The sequence below is a fragment of the Pinus tabuliformis genome, chromosome 4_2 (assembly GCF_031772625.1).
Source record: "Pinus tabuliformis cultivar Carrire ecotype Pingquan chromosome 4_2, CPIR1, whole genome shotgun sequence".
NCBI lineage: Eukaryota > Viridiplantae > Streptophyta > Pinopsida > Pinales > Pinaceae > Pinus > Pinus tabuliformis.
The window spans coordinates 1,119,219,144-1,119,238,213 of record NC_142304.1 but is presented as its reverse complement, the minus strand read 5'-3'; positions in this window follow the sequence as shown (position 1 = coordinate 1,119,238,213).

The window sequence follows — 19,070 nt, the reverse complement described above, 5'->3', positions numbered from 1 at the left end:
GGCAGGAGCACCTATCTACATCAACACTGTTAATGACTTTATAGACTGTTGCAAGTACTATGGAGTTAGAGTTTAGAGGTTATTATGCGAGTTCTACCTGCACAATCTTGTGCTAGACCAGGAAACTGATTTAAATCCTGGCCCTTTTGTTGGTGATATACAATTCCAAGCCTTCATCTCATTTGGGGTTAATCAGGTGAAATGGCTCAGAGTTTATAACACCTTTCAGAGACAAGAAAATAGCCTAGACTTGTGGATACGAGCTGAACCTAGAGACCCAGTGACGCTATGGAGAAAGCATAGGAGTCTCATAAGGACTCCAGGAGTCATTGAGATAATAGGGCCCATGCACGAAGACTTGATCCAAAACGGTCTGGAATATTTCCTGACTATTAAAGATCTTGCCCTCGATGCTGCAAAATTTCGATACCGGACTTCTAGTCCAAGCATCCAGCTCAGGGAACCATTCAAATATGAGAATTTTGAGCTGGCTGCCAGCCGGTTGAACCTTTATGGGGAACGGATTCTGCAAGCAGGGCCATCCTGGTTAGGGTATCGATTTCGCAGTCCAATTATTTGGCACCCTGCACCCGGATATCAGGCCTTATATGAGATACCTGCAGATCAAATAGACCAGTTCTTTGACCATCTAGTTGCTCATCACGGTTGTCGGCCTCCTCACGAGATCCCTTCTCCGGCCTATTCTCTCACTGCCTTGCACCTCAACTACAATGTTTTCATGAGGCCATGAAACAGGGTAAGCAGGGGGGTGTGTGGAGCACCTGGAAGGTATGCTTTTGACTAGCAAACTAGTGGTTTTTCAATAATAGTTGTAACCTTTTCTGCATTGTGAGTTCAAAGAAGATAAAGGGTTTTGATAAAATGTGCAATAATCGATAAAGGAAGCTTAAGTGCTAATGATTGACGTTTTCTATGCAGGAAGACGCGAAAACAAAGGATCGGCGATTGAAAGCAAGAAGCAAAGGGAAAATAACTACTGTCCCGCCAACAGGGAACCGGATGCGGACAAGATCAAGTAAAATTAGAGCCGAATAGCCCAAAGAAAGAAGGCGGGATACTGAGATGGAGAACGCAAGAAGGGAAAGAGAAGAATCGAACGATTAGCGAATCCCTCAGGATCCTTGATCCTGAGGGATCGCTGCTTTAAGTTATCTTTTGATTATCTAGATACCTCCGTCATTTGTTATATAAAGGCATCACGCCATTGAACGGAGGAGGACTGTCTTTGTAATTTTCAATTCCAGAGCCAACTGTAATTATTGAGTCTCGCTGAGACCTGACGTTGTTATACTTTTGTTGATGCAATTAATATAAAAGACTTGGTGTTCATTTCGTCTCTGCATCTGGAGTAACTTCAGGCGGTGTTCCATTGGTAGCCAAGGGCCCAGCTCCGACGGACACCTGCTTTTGTACTATTATATTGTGTGGTTTGTTTATTTCCATTATTTCAGTAATCTGATACATCTTCTATATGATATGCTATGTTTCGTTATAACTGATATCTGAATAAGTCCTTTATCTCATGTCTTTGCATTATAATAGTGGATCTATTTGAATTGCGTCTTTCAGCTATTCTTGTAGCAGAATGTTGGTATGAACGTATTGCTATCAGATCCATGTGAAATAATATTTGTAAGACATTGAAAGCAGTATTACCTTGTTCAGGAACATAGTCGTATCACCCATTATTCTCAAATTGCTGTAGTAGTAGAGAATGTGTACATACGATTGAGAATTGATGTTCCATTACTGCTGTTCCATTTATTCTTGTTGTTCCATTCTCTTTACTATTGTTCCATTTCCAGATTTCCGTTCCATTTTACTTTTCGCTGCTTGATTTACCTGCCTTTGTTGTTTTAGTGTGAGAGCAGGCCTAAGGCTGTCGTGAGCCTCAGTAAGACGCTGCTTAGCCCCAGACCTATAAGTCCATGCTCTGATTTCCTTTCTTTATCAGTTTCTAAAGGGATAGGTTATCATTTCCATACCCTTGACTAATCAGCTGCTTTGCGTGATTTTATCTTTTGGGTTAGTTTCGTTACAGCTTAGCATCTGTTTCCTTTCAGACCATTAGGACATTATACTACCGAGCATTACTCGGACAAACAACATCGGATTGAGTTACTCCTTGCAATAACAAAACGTTCCCGGATTGACTTATTAATGTAGGATAATTAGCGGTGTGAGAGACCCTAGTTACAGCTCTACAGGAAGCAAGCTACTAAATCATCAAAAGCAACCTATTCTTAATCATAAAAGAAATACATCTAACAGCAAATTAATCTACAACTGAAGTAAAGCATAAAAATAAAAGTAAAGAGAAGCTTGGATGCTTGGATTAGGCCCTAACCCAAGAGATTCAGCCCTCTGAGGTAACTTAGTGCTAGCTTAAAAAGGATTCCATCTTCATTATCAAAACAATAGCAAGATTACATGAAACTGTCAAAAAATAGTAAGCTCAAAATTTGAGAAGAGTTTACATAAGCAAAAAATCTGACCCTAGTGAGGCCCTAGGTCTCTCTACTTATACATCTGAAGCTACAAACATATTTCTTAAAATCATGGAGGCTTGGCTTCCAAAACTCGAGATAACTCTCAATCATCTTCCACTTGCTTGGCTACCTTCTAGTGCATGATTCTCCTGCTTGTACTCCGAGCTGAATGAAGGGGAATTCGAAGTGAGAAGCAATAAATGAGGGGGATTCCCTCCTATAAGTCCTCTCCTATGTCTACTTCGAGTTATTGCTATAGTTTGGCCACTAGATCCTCGACTTTTAACTCAAAATCCATCAATAATTTGCTTTAAATACATGTTAGACCACGTGGCATAATAACTAACTCGACTCACCCTATAAGCATAAATATAATCAGAAAATCATACAATAAGCTAGGAGAATGGTTGATTTGACTAGGTTGGGAAGTAAAATGAGCCCATATAATTACCCATTTATGATGCTCATCATCACCCCCTTACTGAAGGTGTTGCTCATCCTCTAAGCAACCTAGTCAATCTCTTCATCTTTTATGGCCCGGGTGGCCTCCCTAGCATTCCAGGCTTCTGATGTGGTCTGCTCATGTTCTCCATAAAATCCTGTTGTTATGTCTATTTCCTTCCATTGCTCCTTCTCTTCTTCTTCTCCTTTGCCTTCTAGCATGCCTAATAGCAGTGGAGGACTCAGTTTGAGGCCAATCTAGTCGACCTTCAGCCTTTGCATGGAGTGATTGTACATTGGCACTCTTTTCAATGCCTCCCTCAGCCTCATTGGGGAATGGTATTATTTGATCTACAAGTTGTGGGGTAGGGTGTTCCATCTTCTCATGCATGCATGCACACAGTCATCCCCAAGTAGCCTTTGCATATCTTCGAAGTGTGCAATGGCTTGTGCCTGATTGGCTAGATATTTAGGGGCAATCTGAGGGTCATTGGCAAGTAGGTTGTGTGTTCTGATGAGTGCCATAGGATCTAATGGCTCAGTTATTATCATTAATGGTTCATTTTTCTCTTTTATCAACAATATTTTCATTTCCGCTGCCCTCAATTCTTCATGGTTCATCCATGAGGCCACATCCATTAATCACAGATCCCCTAGCTTGGTGTTGGGGTCCCACACCTTCATGTCTGTGAGGGCCATGTTGTGTAGGTAGAACTCTTTCATCTTTGCTTTATCCTCTAAGGTGCTTTTGGTCACACAAATCCATGAACTTCCTGTAGTCTTGGAAAGGCATGGTGCCTCTTTGTGCCAAAGTTTTTATTTGGAATTGGAGCCATTGATTCTTCAAATAGAGGCGATAAGATTTGGCTGGTGTTCTACATTGTAATGCCTCCATGGATAAGCTAGCCATGTATCCAAATGATTCTCTTTCTCCTGCAGCTACCTCCTTAGTATTTCATTCTCATTTTCAAGGTGGCTACTTGTTATGGCTTCTCTATCTTTGAGAGCACTCAATTCCCTGCCCATTTCCCTAAGTTTGTTTTCCATATGGCCAATATCCTCAACTCCTTTGGACTTTTCTATCTGCATCCACCTATGTGTTCTCACCATCTCTTTCTCCAATTTGAAAAACATTGGAATTGCAAATGTCTGTGGGATTATCTTGCCTCCCTCAAGTAGATTGTAATAGGAGCCAAGACTAGGTTGGGGGTCAGGTTCTTGTAGCTCTTGTGCTTCCTCTTTCATCTCTGGTTGTCCTCCTACCTTTTTCTCAAGCTTTTGGGTTTTCTGTAGTTGGGACAGTGTCTCCTGTAGGACTGTTTCAGCTTCCTGTACGTCTGGTTTTGGGTACTGTAGTATTGCCTTTCCCTTCCATGTAGAAGATCTTGGAGTCCCCCTTTCATAGGTTATAGGTGTCTTGGAAGGAGATTATTTCACCTTCATAGATGGTGAATCTTCAATGGTAATGGGAATCATTAAGGAGGGCTAAGGTTTTCCTGTTTTAATTCTTCTGCTCTTCCTTGCCCTGAAATACATGGAGGTTTTCCTTTTCCTCTTCTGCTTTGGATTGACTGGTGTACTGAGGGCAGTGAGGGTAGCTTCTGCTTCTCTTTCCAAAGTTTCAGGGGACTTTTCTCCTTGCTCTGCCCTCTCTACCTCCTTTTCTCCCTCTTTTGTCTCTTTTTCTTCCTCCTGCCTTGTCCCTTCAGCTCTCTCCTCCTCTATTTCTTTTCTTTCCTCCTCCCTCTCTTGCTCTGTTATGTCACCGTTGGCTTCATCTTCTCCTCCTTGTTGTTCTTCCTCCTCATTGACAGTAGGACTGACATCATAGGTTAATGCCTTTATGTCATCCTTAGCTGTCATATTTCAGAAAAATTCCCATGCTATAAAGAGTGTAAAGGTATGGAGGGCTTCCTCTACTAGGATTTTGATTAAGCCATGGTGAGATTAATATTTGCCCTTGTAAATATGTCCACCACTTGAGGATGTGCATGGAGCCTAGTGGATTTAATGGGAACTTTTCTCATAAAACGCCTTGCATACTGCCTGTACTTCATTTTAAAAACCAAATATGGAGGTGGAGACAAAGAATTTTGAGAAAAATAGAGAAACAGAGGAGGCTGTGTTTTTTTTTTTTTGTAAACAGAAATTCATTTTATGTATTTTTACCCTCCTAAAGACTTATTTTATCCTCAAATTGAGACCAATTCCTTCATATATTGATATTCAACAGGGGGCATTCATGAACCCTACCTCTTCAGACTAAAATTTGTGCCAAAAATTGTGGTTTATCCCTTGAAAATGACTCACTGCCCCTCCTGTAGAAGCCCGCTGTCCCTCCTATAGATTTCCTGTAGGTGCTCCTGTAGAAAATGCTGAGAGAAATAATATGGAGGAAATCGATGGAGGATGGTGGTTACGAGGCTATGGGGACACAAGAAGATTGTCGTGTGGCTAAGTTACGAGGAGAAAATGAAGAAAAGGTGGTGATAATGCGCAGGGATGAGTGCTCATTACCTTTTATGGATATTTTCAGTTATGAGTTTTAAGTTTGCAAGGTGTACATTGCCCGAATTAGGACCTTTGGTCCCCACCTACTTGGTCATCATGGCCTCTCCTCGTAATCATCCCTCATTATTCCATCAGAGTTAACTCTTCCTCCCACTATCTGTCTGTTGATGCCCCGAAATTCGTTGCAACAACATCGGGGAAACCACCCGGTCCGGACCTTAGTGCAGCTCCTTTTCTGTTTGGTATAGTGGCTCCGACTGGGGATAATGGGACCAGTTTCCCAAGAATTATAAGTAAACGGGATGGATGAATGATTTACGATATAAGGTGATAATAAGTGAATAGCTAAACTATAAGAGAAATATAATAACTATAATCTAATCCCGGGATTTATCGATTCATAGAGTGCAGCGTTTGATAATCTGTGCTTAGTGGCAGGCATATAGATGACTCTAACACTAAAGCATAGATGTTTAAATCATTTAAGATTGCTCTGCATAATTAGTTATGCAGAGCGATAATAGCGAATTACTACACTTAGTCATTTATATTGTTGCTACACGCATGAGCAAGAGAGATAACAAATCACATAACATTCAATAGTGATATGAAATGAAGATTTGCTGTTATATTGCATACATGTATTCAACAATAGCAAAGATAATAACACAGCAATTCATATAATAGAAAAGAGAACAGATACAGATAATAGTACCATGTAAGCTGTTTGATCAATCCAGTATATTAATCACTATGTCGCGGTCCTTCCTTCAAACCAGAAAGCATTCCAAGCAAATGACAGTAGTGCACAATTTGCATAAAACAGCCTTCTAAGCAAAATTAAGAACCAGTGGTCGAGTTTCAAAAAAGAATATATAGACTGAAGCACAATAGTGCAAACTTCAGCCTTTAAGTCTTTTACAAAATTTTACGACCCTTTCCAAAACAATGAAAGGATCTATAAATACTATGCTAATCTAAATATCTAAATATCTAAAAACTGAAAAAGCTACTAAATTGGCATTTAACAAGTATCATCTTGTTTCCTGGTGATCTGGCAGTCGGCGGCGATGCTTCATTCAGAGGTCTCTTTGCCTTTACTCTTTCGCTGACATATCGCCAGCATTGGCTCTACTTCTGGTGGAGTATTGAGGCGTGAAGTTAGCTGAGCATCATATGTGGCATCCTGAATGTCGGAAATCAGATATCGGAGGGCATCTGTTAAACAGTTAAGAGCCGACCTTTGAGAATGTGGTTTAATCAGAAAGAGCCAGTATGCGTCGGCGGTTAAGGTATTTACTCCGGCGATTAACCGTCCTTGTTTCTCCAGATCAGGGTAATTTCTGTGCTCCAGCATGTTCGCTGTTGTTATGTTTCCAGGCGTGCACTGGGAGATCATATTTGCCAGATACAATGTGTCGTTGACCAGATTGATCATGTTGCTGGCAATCATTTTACATCTTGAGGCTGCCCTTTCCGCTTTCATTACCTGAGTGTTCCATTCCATGAAGAGTATGTCCTTGTATGGTACATGGATTTGGGACAAATTCGCCGCTTTCCCTTCTGGAGTGTCTTGCCACTCAATATATTCTGTTATATCATCTTCAGCCTGATCTAGCTTATTCCTGGCCTTCTCTATTTGCTCACATACTGCTGTAGATGTTTCACAAAGTGACTCAGCGTCAACAAGTTGTCGGCACAAGAGCTTGATCTGAGATATTAATGCGCTGTTTATTCGAGTTGCCTCTGCTCTGAAATCATCAATACTCTGGGCGCCCTTGATACCTTCGAGCTGTGCTGATAGCTGAATTATTTGCTCGTCTTTAGATTTCATCATCAGCTCATTCGATGCCTTTAACTGAGATAATGCCTCTGATAATTCTTGTGCTTTCTGAATGTCACTTTGGTCTATCCTCTGTTTTTCGATTAGCAGCTGCTGGGTTAACAAATTATTTTCTTGTTGTTGAGCCAGCAACTATTCCTCTATCTGCGCTGCCTTATTTCTTGCCTCTATCACTTCTGCCTGCAATGCATATATCTCATGATCTTTAGTCTTCAACAGAAGACTTACTTCGGATGCTTTGTCAATAGTTGCTGCCGAATAAGCTCCCGCAAATTGCGACAGCTTAGTCAGATCTTCAGAGGGATCTAATTCCCCTTTCCAGACCACATTGCCCGTGATTGTTTGCTCGGGTGAAATAGAAGGTTGATCAAGCCTTCGTCTTTTCCTAGAGCGCCTAACAACGGATCTATGCTTTGGGCTGTAGAAAATATCTAGGGGAGGAATTTCCTCCACCTGAAGATCAATTTGATCGGATGGGTCTTGAGTGATTACCTCAACATTTTGTAACATGGGTGGGCCGCTGGTTCCTTCTAGAACCTGAGAAGAAGTAGTATCGGGAGCATTACTTGTTTTAGAGGCATCTGAGTCTTTGGAGGCTTCCTTACCACTGATAATGGAATCGAATTGGTTCCATTCCTTAATCAATTCAGGATCAGTAGAGATTTGCTCACTTTGTTCTATGTGGACTTTACTCTGTTCTTTCTCTTGTTCAATCCTCTGCTGTTCCTCGAATGCCTTCTGTTGTTGCTCCTCTTGTGCTTTAAACTGCTGCTCCTCTTGTGCTTTCTGCTGCTGCTCCTCTAATTCCTTTTTCTGCCTATCTTCCAGTTCTTTCTTTGCTTTCTCTTCTTCTTCCCTCTTCCTCTGTTGTTCTAACTCTTTCTGTTTTCTTTGCTCTTGATCCTTTTGTGCCTTTTGCTGCCTTTCTATCTGCTCCCTTTTATGTTTCTCTGCCTGCAGCTTGTTTTGCCTTTCCTCCTGTTGTTTATCATACTCTTTAATTGTAACAGGAGGTAGATGTATTTGCTGCTGACCAGGCTCGCTTGAGGAGGATGTTGGGGTTGTGGATAATAAATCTAGAGGCAAAGTTTGCAACCTTTGCTTTCTAAGTTTATTAAATTCAGTTAACTCCACATCTTCGTATCTCATTGCAGCAAGTTGTTTGATTTGGCTTATTGAATCGGCACTCACGAACAGGTCGTCAAACTGATCTTATTGATGAACAACCTTTGACAGTTTGGCCTGTTCCAAGGTAATGAAAGTAGTCTTTTTTGGATCATAGAGTCTGTTTGGAATAGAAGCCAGGGATACCATTTGGAGTTTTGCTGCTTCTTTTTCTGCATGCTTGTAATTCAGCAGCGTATAAACTCCAATTCTTAAAGGAAAAGAGGGCCATCCTCTCTTTTTCTCCTCTTTGAGAGTTTGTGTGACACCCTCAGACATAATCTGGTAGGAGATTTCCCGGGCTAACAATTTATCTGGGATGTACAGAGGGAGAACGTGTGGCCTAGCCTTGCTTCCAAAAACTCTAATATAGGTAAAATGCTCTTCCCCGAACCAATGGGCTACGGCTGGTAGGTCAAAAGAAGCTTCATAGGAAATTCTTGGGATAGGTCTGTCGAAAATAGAATAGTGGACGGGCACCATGAAACCATTGCAAATTTGATACAAATGGTCTTTGTAAGAGGGTTTCCATAATTTCCGATGATACAAGTGAATGGGTGTTGGGTCATGGGTGGTCCATCTCCAACCAAGGACAGGAAACTCAGAATTAAAACACAGGGTATCCATAATGTAAGCAGAGTAATAAAAGGGTGGGATTTTTCTTTCGGTGACTCTGGTTTTGGCTCTAAACTCACGAACAGCTATGACCAATTTATCAGACAGAATAGTGGCCCAATCCATGATTGTACTATTGACGGCCGCTTCCATTAAGGGGACCATATCAATATGGATATTTGCAGAGTCATGTAATCCCCACAATCTACACATCATAATCCCAGCATAGCAATAGGGAGAAGCCAAAGAAGCATTGGAGTACTTACCCGAGATATCATGCTTGTGTTTGGCTGGATTCTGCCTCCAATCTCGCAGAGGTTCGGATGGTGATTCATTCTCTTTCGCGAACTTCTCCACAAAAGCTCTGTTATAGACTATCTCAGGTTCAGGCAAATGATACATCCGCCTCAGGTCGTCAGGCTTGAAGGACCCGAAAATCCTTCCATCCTTTGTATGAAAGGTTCTATCAGTGAGGGTAATTTCCTCAATTGCCCAACGTACCACATCAGTGTAAGGTAGGACTTGTTCTCTGGCTGCTATTCTGTGCAAAAAGGAGTCGGCCAAGTCCTTGAGAGTTGCCTCGGACTTCCTTAGTTCATCCACACTAGCCTCAGTTACTGTTTTTTCTGGTTGCTCAGCCTCTAACAAATTATATGTACCTTGCCATGTAGTGCTAGGAAGACCAGTGCATGTAGTATCTGAGATTAAGCCTTTCTTTGAAACTATAGCAGCTTGTCTTGCGACAGGTGTTGCAGTAGAACCTGCCACCTTCTTGAATTTCTTTCCCATCATGTTCAGGCTTCTCTCGGCGGTTGAATTCTACACAAGTGCAAGAGAAATCGTAACAAGGAAATAACAATGACATTCCATAACGGGATAGATATATTGCTTGAAGCGTGGTGAGATTAATTCTAAAAGTGGCTGCGGATCTAATGATTTGAGAAGGCACCGCAGATGCAATGATGGTGATTTTACAGCCTGCAGATCCATAAATGACCATTACTTAAGTTATTAAACCGAATGACCCCTTAAAGCGTGCAACAGATTTTTTCAAAGGTCTAATCGTAAATATTCGTTAAATCGAAGGGGCAAAGCTTTAAATACGCATGCATTACCTTATCCCTGTATTTAACGGCTTTTTGAAATCTGTGCTTTTGTCAAATCGGATTTAAATATAACTTTAAAGCTTTGAAATAATCACCTTTTAAGAATTCTGGTCATCATTAAGCGTCATCGCATCGCATCGGGGGTATGAGTGATATTATCATTTGGGAGAGATCTTGGCGAATGCCGATTGCGACATTGCATCATATTAGCGCGCGAACATAATCCCTAGATGTATATCAAAAGATTTACCGACTACCGATAGCGATATCACATCGCATCGGGGAAAAAGATCTGAACGTCTTATGAAAATGTATGGGATTCTCCCGACTACCGATAGCGATATCGCATCGGGTCGTGGCTTAAAACGCTTTTCATAAGAAGCAGCGCCGATAGTTGATCACCGATATTGTGTCGCATCGGGGAGAAGACATGTGCTTTTTCTGTGTGTGCATTGGCTATTGTCGATGGCCGATAGCGATATCGCATCGGAAAGGACCAAGGTAACAAGCGATCTTGCGATTGCTTTTTCGGACTTAACCAAAAACTGCTTGTTATTTGTTCGAAAAGGCTTTTACTCACAAATTCATTTGATTATCATGCCTTTTTCGAACAAATTTATTAATGCCAATTAAAATTTTTAAAAGGGACCCATTTCATATGTTAATTGTTTGTGATAAAAATGTTATGAAATGGGGGGTTGTTGTAGGGCACAACAATTGGCGATTCGTTGGTAGAACCAGTTATCTCTGAACTAATAAACATACTTACACTTTTTCCAAATAGAATCGTTATAAGGGAAAGGAAATTTCTAATATAACTAGATGTCTATTGATTCTGAATAAAACAGGCTTCTTCAGTTGACTTCCTCTTTTTATAAAGAAAATAAATGCATTTTAAGTTTTAAAATAAGTCTTTAATGGTTCATAAAGGTAAAATAGAAAACTTTTCCATATCAGCTTTTAAAATAAACTCCTCTGTCACAGGTAGAGCCTCTGCTGCCAGCAAACGTTTATACACTCGGCAGGGTTACCTTTTAACCATGTTGTTGTCCATTGTTCCATTCACTTAAGAGTGTAACTAAACAGAATGAATTCAAAAGATATTTTCACATTTTTGAATTTCACTTTCTTTTCTTCTTTACTTAAGATAAAAGCCATTGTCCTGGTTTGGTGGCCAGATAATGACAATGCCACTCACGGGTAGTAATCAAACTGAACAAGCTGGCTCGTGATGAGACCCCTTGTCTTGAAATTTCAAGCCATTACCTTGTTTGATATGCAGTTTTGGTAATGTCAGTTAAATTATTTTCCTATGAACATGGTAAGCAGGCTTGTAATAAGACCTCTTATCTTTAATCTTTTATATTTTAGAATTACACTCTGAGTAATCATAAACTTTTGGTGAATGGGATGAACAACTATCTTCTTAAGAGTATATGGATGACAGGTTGAGAGTTAAAGATGTTGAAGATGGATTAGCTCCTATTTTAATATAGATAACCTTTGGAGACCAATTTTGAAAACCCAAGATGACTCATAGAACTTTGTTCAGAGTGAGGTTTACAAAAGTTAGACTATGATCTCAGAATAAAAAGATATCTAATTTCCTAGAAATGATCTCTCTCTTAATTTAAGACCCTATTATCCAAAAGCAAATATTAATAGTGCCGTGGCGAGACAACTTTTAACTACAGCGAAAGGTCAATGGAAGATATCCCACATCCTTATTTCTACAAATCCTACAAACTATATAAAAACTATCAAACTACAAAGAGAAGGGGTTACCTCCTCAATTAAAGAATTTCTTCAAGATCAGACCATTGACAGGGAGAGAATCCCTCACCCCTGTAGATTTTGCAGTATAAAAGTGGAATGGCCTACTTTTTCACAGATCTGAAATGGTCCATGATCCAGATTTAAACAGGAACGCAACAAATTACAGAGATAACCATATACACAAAGATGCAGTGGAAATAATACTTCATTTCATTAATGGAAAATACTGACATATGCTTACAAACAGAAATGGCAATAAACTAGCTAGGGCGATGGTAGCTTATCTCTGAGAAGAGATGTGATGGCTACATGCCTCTGAACTGTATTACAATGAGGCTCGAAGGCCTATTTATTGTTGAGAAACAATGGAAAACCCTTCACATACCGAAACCTAACCCTAGAAGATGAAACGCCAAATTGTGGGCCCCGTTTGGGTAAATTGGTACATCAATTTCCCGGGGTCGTAACTTTGGCATACGATCTCCGTTTGACGTACGATAGCTCGTTAGAAAGATCTATCCGAGTACTACCACTTTGGGAGGCAACATAGGGCTCGGTCGCCCCAGAATTCCAAAAAAACGTCGTTTAGGGCCTCAAAACGGCTCCGGAAGTTCAGGACCCGAAAAACTGCTAAAAATAGTAAACTGTGCTACAATTAAGGAAACTGAAAATGCTGAGAAAGACAATGGTGGGGGTCCAGGTGGACCTGGCAGGTGGCCACCAATATCCACCTGGATCATTCCTTCCCCCTTAGGAAGCAATGGTCCCCATTGCGTTGAGCTCCTCCATGAGATGAGGAAACCTCTGCTGAACTTGTTCCCTGGTGAGCCACTTGCCCTGCTGAAGGAGTTGGCCTGCTTTGACAACTCGATACAGTTGGATATGCTGTTGGCGAGTGTTCTTGATCTGTTAGGAAACTGAAAAAGCTGAAAGAGACAGTTGTGGGGGGCCAAATGGGTTAGTGGGTGGCCACCAACATCCACCTGGATCATTCCTCCCCCCTTAGGAAGCAATGGTCCCCATTGCGTTGAGTTCCTCCATCTGCTGAACTTGTCCTGCAATCTCTGATGTGTCCAGTGATGGTGGGAAGCATGGTTGACGATGGTCCACATTGAACATTTGGTGCCAGTGAAGGAATGGAGGAATGATGTGCTCCAAAGCATTGTTCCCCATAGCCTTGGTACTGTTGTAAAGACCATGTCCGAGTGATCTGAGCTTCTGATGGGTTCTGGTAAGGCGTTCTTTCTGTCGATGCAACCAGACTTTGTTGCCCACCTGAAACTTGTGTGGTACCCATGTGGGTGAGGAGAAGTTGTTCCTGTGTTTTGTCATGACCGTATCCTTTTGCTGCTGCTGCTGCGTGGAGGAACCCTTTGTAGGAGTCATGGATGTAGCAACGATCTTCCCCTTACTTTGGGAGTGAACCAGACAGATGAATTTCCTGGTCTGTGATATGAGCTTGCTGCCTTTCTTGGTAGTAATCAAAGATGTGGCGGTAGGTGGGGCTACCTCCGGTATCCTGTATAATGAATTATTCAAAGAAATAATGACAGCACGAGGCCTGGACTCATACACAGCATGTCGCCTCCACAAGTATGGTTGGCCTAATAATACATCACAAACATCCAGAGGTGTAACATCACATAATACCTCGTCAGTGAAGGGCTTGATGCTGTAGGGAAGGCGGCACTGCTGGCGAACTTTCAGATCTCGTCCTTCGTGAAGCCACCCTATACTGTACGGCTGCGGGTGCGGTGTAGTCGGTAGGCCCAACTGCTTCACGACCTCTGCTGAAACCAGGTTCTTTTGGCTACCACTGTCGACAATGAATCGCAGTGGTGAACCCTTCACCCACATCTGTGAGTGGAAAAGACGCTCGCCTTCCTCTGGATTTTCGGGCTCATCTTTCTGGATCTTGGCGGTGGCAACAATGGCGCTGGGATCCGCATCAATGATCTGCTTCCCTTTGCCATTCCCTTTGTCGAGTTCTGGCTCAGGGTCGGAACATGCATCTGATTCGGAAGCCTTCAACTCCGCCACGAGCGACTGCTTGGTCCGACACTCACTTGTGTTATGAGTGGGACTCTTGTGGAACTCACACCACTTTCCTGTGTCCTTCTTCGGCTTCGTGGTGTTGTTCTTTTCTTGCGGCTTCGACGGGTTGTCTTGGGTCACCCCGCCTTGGCTTTGTCCTTTGGGCTTCGGATTTGCAGATGCAAAGTCTCACTTCTTCTGTTTGAACTTTTGCTCGATTTTGACAGCGTATCGGTATGCTGTGCCGAGTGAGGAGATGTTCAAGAACACCATCTCTTCCTGGATGTATCTGTGCAGACAGCCGCGGTATTTGAGTACCAGATGCAGCTCAGAATCTTTGATACCCAACTGTGTGCGAAGGGTATGAAAAATGTTTGTGAACTCTGGCACATCTTGGTCTCGTCCCTGTCGCAGTGTGGTCCATTTGATGTATTTGTCCTCATAGCTTCCGATAGGGTAGTACTGCTCCTTGATGGCATCCCGGAAGTCATTCCAAGTGGGTGCGGCTGAAAATAGTGAGCCTGTACTTTCATCCTTCTGATCGCAGTAGGTTTCCCACCAGTCCTTGACGTGGGGGGCTGCTTTGAGAAGAGCGAAAACAATCTTTTCCCGGCTCGAAAATTCATGAACAGAAAAATAACCCTCTAGCAGATTTAACCATTTATCTACGGCATCTGTGTCTATCTGACCCTCGAATATGGGGATTTCAAAATTAACTTGTACCTTAAACGGCGTGGCGTTTCCAGAGTCGCTGTTGGAAGTCGATGCGTCGCCTTTGGGTAGCCGCTGAAGGATCTGCGCAAAGCTATCCATCATTGCGTTCCTTTGCCGCTCGAGCGCTTCTTCGAGCAAGATTTTGATAGGATCTCCTGCCCCCTCGTCTTTCTTCTCATCCGCCATGGGAGGCCGTCGGGATTTGCGAGGCTGGTCTTGCAAAGGTTCGACCAGTTCAAGCCCTAACTCCTTATATCCCGACCTCGTTGGGGACATGCAAAGAAAAACAGAGAAAAAGCAGACCGCTCTGATACCACTGATCCAGATTTAAACAGGAACGCAACAAATTACAGAGATAACCATATACACAAAGATGCAGTGGAAATAATACTTCATTTCATTAATGGAAAATACTGACATATGCTTACAAACAAAAATGGCAATAAACTAGCTAGGGCGATGGTAGCTTATCTCTGAGAAGAGATGTGATGGCTACATGCCTCTGAACTGTATTACAATGAGGCTCGAAGGCCTATTTATTGTTGAGAAACAATGGAAAACCCTTCACATACCGAAACCTAACCTTAGAAGATGAAACGCCAAATTGTGGGCCCCGTTTGGGTAAATTGGTACATCAATTTCCCGGGGTCGTAACTTTGGCATACGATCTCCGTTTGACGTACGATAGCTCGTTAGAAAGATCTATCCGAGTACTACCACTTTGGGAGGCAACATAGGGCTCGGTCGCCCCAGAATTCCAAAAAAGCGTCGTTTAGGGCCTCAAAACGGCTCCGGAAGTTCAGGACCCGAAAAACTGCTAAAAATAGTAAACTGTGCTACAATTAAGGAAACTGAAAATGCTGAGAAAGACAATGGTGGGGGTCCAGGTGGACCTGGCAGGTGGCCACCAATATCCACCTGGATCATTCCTTCCCCCTTAGGAAGCAATGGTCCCCATTGCGTTGAGCTCCTCCATGAGATGAGGAAACCTCTGCTGAACTTGTTCCCTGGTGAGCCACTTGCCCTGCTGAAGGAGTTGGCCTGCTTTGACAACTCGATACAGTTGGATATGCTGTTGGCGAGTGTTCTTGATCTGTTAGGAAACTGAAAAAGCTGAAAGAGACAGTTGTGGGGGGCCAAATGGGTTAGTGGGTGGCCACCAACATCCACCTGGATCATTCCTCCCCCCTTAGGAAGCAATGGTCCCCATTGCGTTGAGTTCCTCCATCTGCTGAACTTGTCCTGCAATCTCTGATGTGTCCAGTGATGGTGGGAAGCATGGTTGACGATGGTCCACATTGAACATTTGGTGCCAGTGAAGGAATGGAGGAATGATGTGCTCCAAAGCATTGTTCCCCATAGCCTTGGTACTGTTGTAAAGACCATGTCCGAGTGATCTGAGCTTCTGATGGGTTCTGGTAAGGCGTTCTTTCTGTCGATGCAACCAGACTTTGTTGCCCACCTGAAACTTGTGTGGTACCCATGTGGGTGAGGAGAAGTTGTTCCTGTGTTTTGTCATGACCATATCCTTTTGCTGCTGCTGCTGCTGCGTGGAGGAACCCTTTGTAGGAGTCATGGATGTAGCAACGATCTTCCCCTTACTTTGGGAGTGAACCAGACAGATGAATTTCCTGGTCTGTGATATGAGCTTGCTGCCTTTCTTGGTAGTAATCAAAGATGTGGCGGTAGGTGGGGCTACCTCCGGTATCCTGTATAATGAATTATTCAAAGAAATAATGACAGCACGAGGCCTGGACTCATACACAGCATGTCGCCTCCACAAGTATGGTTGGCCTAATAATACATCACAAACATCCAGAGGTGTAACATCACATAATACCTCGTCAGTGAAGGGCTTGATGCTGTAGGGAAGGCGGCATTGCTGGCGAACTTTCAGATCTCGTCCTTCGTGAAGCCACCCTATACTGTACGGCTGCGGGTGCGGTGTAGTCGGTAGGCCCAACTGCTTCACGACCTCTGCTGAAACCAGGTTCTTTTGGCTACCACTGTCGACAATGAATCGCAGTGGTGAACCCTTCACCCACATCTGTGAGTGGAAAAGACGCTCGCCTTCCTCTGGATTTTCGGGCTCATCTTTCTGGATCTTGGCGGTGGCAACAATGGCGCTGGGATCCGCATCAATGATATGCTTCCCTTTGCCATTCCCTTTGTCGAGTTCTGGCTCAGGGTCGGAACATGCATCTGATTCGGAAGCCTTCAACTCCGCCACGAGCGACTGCTTGGTCCGACACTCACTTGTGTTATGAGTGGGACTCTTGTGGAACTCACACCACTTTCCTGTGTCCTTCTTCGGCTTCGTGGTGTTGTTCTTTTCTTGCGGCTTCGACGGGTTGTCTTGGGTCACCCCGCCTTGGCTTTGTCCTTTGGGCTTCGGATTTGCATATCCAAAGTCTCGCTTCTTCTGTTTGAACTTTTGCTCGATTTTGACAGCGTATCGGTATGCTGTGCCGAGTGAGGAGATGTTCAAGAACACCATCTCTTCCTGGATGTATCTGTGCAGGTAGCCGCGGTATTTGAGTACCAGATGCAGCTCAGAATCTTTGATACCCAACTGTGTGCGAAGGGTATGAAAAATGTTTGTGAACTCTGGCACATCTTGGTCTCGTCCCTGTCGCAGTGTGGTCCATTTGATGTATTTGTCCTCATAGCTTCCGACAGGGTAGTACTGCTCCTTGATGGCATCCCGGAAGTCATTCCAAGTGGGTGCGGCTGAAAATAGTGAGCCTGTACTTTCATCCTTCTGATCGCAGTAGGTTTCCCACCAGTCCTTGACGTGGGGGGCTGCTTTGAGAAGAGCGAAAACAATCTTTTCCCGGCTCGAAAATTCATGAACAGAAAAATAACCCTCTAGCAGATTTAACCATTTATCTACGGCATCTGTGTCTATCTGACCCTCGAATATGGGGATTTCAAAATTAACTTGTACCTTAAACGGCGTGGCGTTTCCAGAGTCGCTGTTGGAAGTCGATGCGTCGCCTCTGGGTAGCCGCTGAAGGATCTGCGCAAAGCTATCCATCATTGCGTTCCTTTGCCGCTCGAGCGCTTCTTCGAGCAAGATTTTGATAGGATCTCCTGCCCCCTCGTCTTTCTTCTCATCCGCCATGGGAGGCCGTCGGGATTTGCGAGGCTGGTCTTGCAAAGGTTCGACCAGTTCAAGCCCTAACTCCTTATATCCCGACCTCGTTGGGGACATGCAAAGAAAAACAGAGAAAAAGCAGACCGCTCTAATACCACTGATCCAGATTTAAACAGGAACGCAACAAATTACAGAGATAACCATATACACAAAGATGCAGCGGAAATAATACTTCATTTCATTAATGGAAAATACTGACATATGCTTACAAACAGAAATGGCAATAAACTAGCTAGGGCGATGGTAGCTTATCTCTGAGAAGAGATGTGATGGCTACATGCCTCTGAACTGTATTACAATGAGGCTCGAAGGCCTATTTATTGTTGAGAAACAATGGAAAACCCTTCACATACCGAAACCTAACCCTAGAAGATGAAACGCCAAATTGTGGGCCCCGTTTAGGTAAATTGGTACATCAATTTCCCGGGGTCGTAACTTTGGCATACGATCTCCGTTTGACGTACGATAGCTCGTTAGAAAGATCTATCCGAGTACTACCACTTTGGGAGGCAACATAGGGCTCGGTCGCCCCAAAATTCCAAAAAAACGTCGTTTAGGGCCTCAAAACGGCTCCGGAAGTTCAGGACCCGAAAAACTGCTAAAAATAGTAAACTGTGCTACAATTAAGGAAACTGAAAATGCTGAGAAAGACAATGGTGGGGGTCCAGGTGGACCTGGCAGGTGGCCACCAATATCCACCTGGATCATTCCTTCCCCCTTAGGAAGCAATGGTCCCCATTCCGTTGAGCTCCTCCATGAGATGAGGAAACCTCTGCTGAACTTGTTCCCTGGTGAGCCACTTGCCCTGCTGAAGGAGTTGGCCTGCTTTGACAACTCGATACAGTTGGATATGCTGTTGGCGAGTGTTCTTGATCTGTTAGGAAACTGAAAAAGCTGAAAGAGACAGTTGTGGGGGGCCAAATGGGTTAGTGGGTGGCCACCAACATCCACCTGGATCATTCCTCCCCCCTTAGGAAGCAATGGTCCCCATTGCGTTGAGTTCCTCCATCTGCTGAACTTGTCCTGCAATCTCTGATGTGTCCAGTGATGGTGGGAAGCATGGTTGACGATGGTCCACATTGAACATTTGGTGCCAGTGAAGGAATGGAGGAATGATGTGCTCCAAAGCATTGTTCCCCATAGCCTTGGTACTGTTGTAAAGACCATGTCCGAGTGATCTGAGCTTCTGATGGGTTCTG